We start from the raw sequence: 6,000 nt of genomic DNA on the forward strand, positions 1-6,000 counted from the left end.
ACTGGTTGCCAGTCCGAAAATGAACCATTTATCCCAACTCTCTGCTTCCTGTTAGATAACCAATCCTCCACCCATGCCAGAATATTACCCCCAATCCAGTGATTCTTTATCTTGAGCAATAATCTTTTATGTGGCACCTTGTCGAATGCCTTCTGGAAGTCTAAATACACTACGTCCACTGGTCCCCCCTTGATCCACCATGTACTTTTTGGCCTCAAAGTACTCAAGCAAATTTGTCAGACATGACTTCCCCTTCGTAAAGCCATGCTGATTCTTTCGGATTAAATTATGTTTATCCAAATGTTCCGCTACTGTCTCCTTAATAATAGACTCCCAAATTTTACCCACCACAGATGTTAGGCGAACTGGTCTATAATTTCCACCCTTCTGCCGACTACCCTTTTGAAATATGGGTATTACATTAGCAGTTTTCCAATCTGTCGGGCCCTTTGCCGAGTCCAGAGAATTTCGGAAAATTATTACCAAAGCATCCACAATCCCAACTGCCACTTCGCTCAAGACCCGAAGATGTAAGCCATCAGGTCCAGGGGATTTATCCTCAGTGAGTCCCATTAATTTACTGAGTACCAATTCCTTAGTGATTTTAATCGTATTTAGCTCCTCCCCCCACTGGAGCCCCCTGTTTGTCCAGTGTTGGGATATTCTTAGTGTCCTCCACCATAAAGACTGAAACAAAATATTTGTTCAGCATTTTTGCCATCTCCATGTTTCCCACCATTAATTTCCCGGTCTCATCCTCGAAGGGACCTACGTTTACCTTAGCCACCCTTTTTCTTTTTATATAACTATAGAAACTCTTGCTATCTGTTTTTTTATATTTTTTGCTAATTTATATTCATAATCTATCTTCCCTTTCTTAATCAATCCTTTCGTTACTTTTTGCTGTATTTTCAAGTCTTCCCAATCTTCTATCCACCCACGAAGTTTAGCTACCTTATATGTCCTTGTTTTAAGTCGGATACTATCCTTAATTTCTTTACTTAGCCACGGATGGCTGTCATTTCTTTTCGACCCTTTTTTCCTCAGTGGAATATATATTTTTTGAAATTTGTAAAATAACTCCTTAAATGAACACCACTGCTCATGTACCGTCTTACCCTTTAATCTATTTTCCCAGTCCACTTTAATCAATCAATTCCGCTCTCATACCATCATAGTCTCCTTTATTCAAGCTCAGTCGGCTTGTTTGAGAAACAACCTTCTCACCTTCGAATTAGATATGGAATGTAACCATGTTATGGTCACTCATTCCAAGTGGATACTTAACTCGGACATTATTAACTCATCCTGGCTCATTACACAGGACCAGGTTCAATGTTTCTTGCCCCCTTGTAGGATCAGTTACATATTGCTCAAGAAATCCATCCCTGATACACTCAATAAACTCTTCCTCAAGGCTGCCATGCCCAATTTGATATGTCCAGTTAATATGATAGTTAAAATCCCCCATAATTATAGCTGTTCACTTATTACATGCCCCGACTATTTCCTGGTTAATATTTCTTCCAGCAGAGTGGAAATATTATTATTATTCCTTATCTCCACCCATACTGTTTCATTATCCTGATCCTTTGTCCCAATATCATTTCTCTGTATTACAGTGATTCCTTCCTTTATTAACATAGCCACCCCACCTCCCCTTCCTTCCTGCCTGTCCTTCCTGATTTTTAAATACCCTGGCATATTTAATTCCTTTCGTTGTCACCCTGCAGCCATGTTTCTGTAATGACCACATGATCATACCCATACATAGTTATTTGTGCTGTTACCTGGTCCATTTTGTTCTGAAAGCGACGTGCATTCAGATAAAGAACTTTCAAATATGTTTTGTGACACTTGGTTCCTGCTTTTTCCTTTTTTAACACTTCACCTTTTACTCTTTTCCTCTGTCTCCCTGCTCAGGTTCCCAACCCCCTGCCACAGCTTTGATGCCGGGTTAATCGCCTTACGCCTTCTAGTTTTTATTTTATCTGTCGTGCCTAAAGTACACTTTCTTTCCGCTGCTCTACGCTTTTCCCTTTCACTTGTTCTTGAACAACTGTGTGCACTATTTGTATTGTAGAATTCAGCTGGGTCTTCCCCTCTCTTGCTGCTCACAACTTCATTCTCTTCTGACTCCGCGCTCAGGTTCCAATCCCCCTGTCACTCTTGTTCAATCCTTCCCCTTCAGGGGATCAAGATAACTTACTGATACAGAGTCGGTACTAATATTAACAGGGAATCCTGAGTCCTTCCTAATATTTATAGTGGATCCTGAGGCAGTAGTAAGATTACAGCAGATCCTGAGACAGTGTTAATATTTATAGGGTATCCTGAGACCGTGCTAATATTTACAGGGGATCCAGAGACAGTACGAATATTTATAAGGGTTCCAGAGGCGGTACTAATATTTACAGGGGATTCAAAGATGGTATTAATATTTACACTGGATCCGGAGGTGTTACTAATATTAACATGCATTCCAAGGACGACACAAAATTTAAACGCGATCCGGAAAAGGTACTAATATTTACAGGGGATTCACATGAGTTACTTTTATTTCCAACGGATGCACTAATACTTGCTGGGGATCCAGAGAAGGTGCCAATAATTACTGGCTATCCAGAGACAGTCTTAGTAATGACAGGGAATTCAGAGACAGTGCTAATATCTCCAGGGGCTCCAGAGACTGTACTAATATTTACTGGGGATCCAGAGATATTACGAGTATTGACAGGGTATCCAGAGAAGGTAGTAATATTTACAGGGGATCCAGTGAAGGTACTAATATTTAGGGGGAACCAGAGAAGGTACTATTAGTTCTCGGGGATACAGGGAAGGTGCTAATATTTAGTGGCGATCGAGAGTCATTACTAATATTTAAAGGTGATCCGGATATGGTAATAATATATACGGGGGCCCAGAGACGGTAATAATACTCACGGAATCTAGGGTCGATATTAATATTTACAGAGGATCCAGAGATCATTACAATGTTTACAGGGGATCCATAGATCACCTTAATATTTACAGGGGATCCAGAGAAGGTACCAATATTTATAGGGGCTCCAGTGATCTGATAATATTTACATGGGATGCAGTGATGTACTAATATTTACAGGTGGCCCAGAGGCGGGATAAATATTTACAGGTGAGCCACAGATTAGGGAGTACTATTCCAGAGGGAGTACTAATAATTACTGCGGTCCAGAGACGATACTAATACAGGGGATCCAGAGACAGTAATAGTGCTAAGAGGGGATCCAGAGGCTGTTCTAATATTTTCAATGGATCCCAGCCTGATGTATAATTTCCCTGTTTGCTTCCCTTCTTTAGAGTTAACCTATTGACGATTATGATCATCTCTCGGCGAAAGTGCGCTCTCTCTAAATGTGTCACTCGGTACCTAGTTGCCATGACAGTGGGAGATCGACTGGTCGTTATCACTGATCTGATACTCAGGTAGATTCCGATTGCTTATCAGCTTCATTTTCAGTTCCTGGACTCAACCCCAGTGTGTAATATCCACGCCGTCTTGCTTTTCGCGGCCACAGACTGCTCTGTCTGGTTCACCGTTTCTTTCACCTTTGACATTTTGTGGCCATTTGTTGTGAGAAGCTGGAAAGTAAATATTGCACCGAGAGAAGGGCGGCTGTGGCTCTGGGAACAGTGAGTGTGTTGGGCTGTTTGAAGAACATGTTCGGGTTCTTTCTGTTCAGGTATCGGTATATACTTTCCAATCAACCCTGGTTTTGTGGGGCAAAAATCAGAGTTTCAAAATCACGTGTGTGGGCAGCAATCGAACATCCTCAACCCGCACGTCCCATTCGTTCTGAATAGAGTTATTCAGCACGGATAGAGGCCCTTCGGCCCATCGTGTCCGCGCCGGCCATCAAGCCCAGTCTAATCGAATCGCATATTCCAGCATTTGGTCCGTAACCTTGTATGCTATGGCATTTCAAGTGCTCATCCAAATGCTTCTTGAATGTTGTGAGGGTTCCTGCCTCTACAACCCTCCCAGGCAGTGAGTTCCAGACTCCAACCACCCTCTGGGTGAAAAAGTTCTTTCTCAAATCCCCTCTAAACCTCCTGCCTTTTACCTTGAATCTATGCCCCCTTGTTATAGAACCCTCAACGAAGGGAAAAGCTCCTTAGTATCCACCCTATCTGTGCCCCTCATAATTTTGTACACCTCAATCATGTCCCCCCTCAGCCTCCTCTGCTCCAAGGAAAACAAACCCAATCTTCCCAGTCTCTCTTCATAGCTGAAGCGCTCCAGCCCTGGTAACATCCTGGTGAATATCCTCTGCACCCACTCCAAAGCGATCACATCCTTACTGTCGTGCCGCGACCAGAACTGCACACAGTACTCCAGCTGTGGCCTAACCAGTGTTTTATACAGCTCCATCATAACCTCGTTGCTCTTATATTCTATGCTTCGTCTAATAAAGGCAAGTATCCCATATGCCTTCTTTACCACCTTATCTACCTGTTCCGCCGCCTTCAGGATCTGTGAACTTGCACACCAAAATCCCTCTGACCCTCTGTCTTGCCTAGGGTCTTCCCATTCATTGCGTATTCCCTTGCCTTGTTAGTCCCTCCAAAGTGCATCACCTCGCACTTTTCCGGGTTAAATTCCATTTGCCACTGTTCCGCCCATCTGTCCAACCCATCTATATCGTCCTGCAGACTGAGGCTATCCTCCCCGCTGTTTACCACCCTACCAATTTTTGTATCATCAGCGAACTTACTGATCATACCTTTTACATTCACATCCAAGTCGTTAATGTAGACCACAAACAGCAAGGGCCCCAGCACAGATCCCTGTGGTACCCCACTGGCCACAGGCTTCCAGTCACAAAAACAACCTTCGACCATCACCCTCTGCCTTCTGCCAATAAGCCAGTTTTGTATCCAAAGTGCCAAGGCACCCTGGACTCCATGGGCTCGTACCTTCTTGACCAGTCTCCTGTGCGGGACTTTATCGAAGGCCTTACTGAAATCCATGTATACCACATCCACTGCGTTACCCTCATCCACACGCCTCGTCAACCCCTCAAAAAATTCAATCAAATTAGTCAGACATGATCTTCCCTTGACAAAGCCATGTTGAATATCCCTGATTAATCCTTGCTTCTCCAAGTGGAGACTAATTTTGTCCTTCAGAATTTTTTCCAACAATTTTCCTACCACTGATGTTAGGCTCACTGGCCTGTAGTTCCCCGGTTTTTCCCTACTCCCCTTCTTGAATAATGGTACTACATTAGCGGTTCTCCAGTCCTCTGGCACATCCCCTGTGGCCAGAGAGGTTCTGAATATATGTGTTAGAGCCCCCGCAATCACCTCCTTTGCCTCACACAGTAGCCTGGGATACATTTCGTCCGGGCCTGGGGATTTATCCATTTTTAGGCCTGCTAAAACCGCCAATACCTCCTCCCGCTCGATGTTAATATGTTCGAGTATATCACAGTCCCCCTGTCGTATTCCTCTTACCCTTAATATACTTATAAAACATCTTAGGATTTTCCTTTATTTTGCTCGCCAGTGTTTTTTCATGGCCCCTCCTTGATCTCCTAATTTCCATTTTAAGTATGCCCCTGCACTTTTTGTACTCCTCTAGGGCTTCCTCCGTCCTTAGCCTTTTGTATCTGCCAAAAGCCCTCCTTTATTTCCTAATCCACTCTCGTATATCCCCTGACATCCAAGGATCACTGGAGTTCTTGGAACCACCCTTGACCTTTACGGGAACATGTTGCCATTGTATGGTCTCAATCTCCCTTCTGAAAGACTCCCATTGCTCCGATGCGGATTTTCCTACAAGCAGCTGATCCCAGTCCATTTTGGCCAGATCCTTCCTTATCCTATTAAAATCGGCCTTCCCCCAATTTAGAACCTTTATTTCCGGCCCCTCCCTGTCCTTTTCCATGACCACCTTAAATCTCACTGAATTATGGTCACTGTCACGAAAGTGCTCAACTAACCAGCACTTCTTCCACTTGG

The sequence above is a fragment of the Heptranchias perlo genome, unplaced genomic scaffold (genome assembly GCF_035084215.1).
Source record: "Heptranchias perlo isolate sHepPer1 unplaced genomic scaffold, sHepPer1.hap1 HAP1_SCAFFOLD_646, whole genome shotgun sequence".
NCBI classification, from domain to species: Eukaryota; Metazoa; Chordata; class Chondrichthyes; order Hexanchiformes; family Hexanchidae; genus Heptranchias; species Heptranchias perlo.